Source organism: Suncus etruscus, chromosome 2, assembly GCF_024139225.1.
Source record: "Suncus etruscus isolate mSunEtr1 chromosome 2, mSunEtr1.pri.cur, whole genome shotgun sequence".
Lineage (NCBI taxonomy): Eukaryota > Metazoa > Chordata > Mammalia > Eulipotyphla > Soricidae > Suncus > Suncus etruscus.
Genome location: NC_064849.1, coordinates 20,389,861 through 20,391,776, shown reverse-complemented (window position 1 = coordinate 20,391,776; position 1,916 = coordinate 20,389,861).

The following is a 1,916-nucleotide window of genomic DNA, read 5'->3' as shown; positions in this document are numbered from 1 at the left end:
TACCCATGCATGTCTGTTTCTGGTGCTTGCCAGTCATCATGGCTGTCCCTGCTGCTGACCACCACTTAGATGTTTTGAAAACATGCATCAGCTCACAAAACAGAGACTCTTCTCAACTGTCTCTGATATATTGTGAGGGTGCCAACTCATTTTGCCTAATGTTTTCAGTATATTGTGTTCTTTGACCAGGCTGAATCATGCTGTTAGTAAGATCATAAGGGTCACAACATAGGGAAAAGCCAATGACATGCAAAATCAGGGAACTGATTCTTATGCACTCTCACAGATCCTGACCCAGGGGTTCCACAACCAGAAATAAGGCTGCTTCTTGCAAAAATTACTATAATAGAGGAAAGAGCAAAAATTTTAGAAATGAGTACAATCTTATAACCTTGCATATTGTGGAAAATGTCTATTGAAATCTAGAAGCAGGTTCTAAATAGGTGAAATCCAAATATACTTTTGTAGCAGGACAGTCCTTTGGTTTGGACAAAGTTGCATCCACAGACCCTGTGGGTAGAAACATTTGAGACCTCTTGATCTTTCCAGTGGTCCTGACCTGCCAAAAGAAAATTTTCAGATGTCATTGTGGTCACTAAGCAACTCACCTTTGATACCCAGCACCACATATGGTACCTGAACCCTACCAGGAGTGGTCCCTGAGCATAGAGTAAAGAGTAAATCCTGAGCACAGAAGGGTGTGGCCTAAAACCAAATAAAGAGATGTGGGGGGATTATCTTGGATTATCCATGTTGATATAGGACACCTGACTCCTGGCTATCTCACCAAATAATGTAGGTGATTTAGGTGGTTCCCCAAATTCTGTTGCTGGGAAGAGTAAAGCATGAGGGAAGTTAAAAGCTCTCTCATAATGGAACACTAGACACCAGAGAAATGTGCCAAGATGAGTTCGTACTAGTAAAGTCAGTCATGAGCTTCTGCATGACATGAATGTTCACAGCTCACCAGCCCTACTATGTAGCCATCAGTAGCACCCCAAAGTCTGCTTGATCTATACAACATAAGAGCTTGTCTCCACTATCCAAGTTCTCAAAGAATTGCTCTATCCAGAGATAATTAGGAAAATTATCCTAATCACCAATCCAGGTTCCCAACTTCATTGTCAACCCTCAGAGAAAAGAACTTCAGAAGGAGATGACTAGTATTTTAAAATAGTTTTGTTTAAGGAAATAATGAGGAGAGAGGAAAAAAAAGGGGTTACATGTCCAAAACAAAATATGGGCTTCTCCAGAAGGTGAGAACCTGTGATGGCTTTTGGGAGAGGATTAGATAGATAGATAGATAGATAGATAGATAGATAGATAGATAGATAGATAGATAGATAGATTAGATTAGATAGATAGATAGATATAGCTGGGTGGCTGGAGGGGTGGCTGAAGGGGTGGCTGGCTGGGTGGGGGTGGGTAGGTGGGGTGGGTGGATGGATGATAGATAGATAGATAGATAGATAGATAGATAGATAGATAGATAGGTGGGTAGGTAGATAGGTAGGTAGATGATAGATAGATAGATAGATAGATAGATAGATAGATAGATAGATAGATAGATAGATAGATAGATAGCTGGGTGGCTGGAGGGGTGGCTGAAGGGGTGGCTGGCTGGGTGGGGGTGGGTAGGTGGGGTGGGTGGATGGATGATAGATAGATAGATAGATAGATAGATAGATAGATAGATAGGTGGGTAGGTAGATAGGTAGGTAGATGATAGATAGATAGATAGATAGATAGATAGATAGATAGATAGATAGATAGATAGATAGCTGGGTGGCTGGAGGGGTGGCTGAAGGGGTGGCTGGCTGGGTGGGGGTGGGTAGGTGGGGTGGATGGATGGATGATAGATAGATAGATAGATAGATAGATAGATAGATAGATAGATAGATAGATAGGTGGGTAGG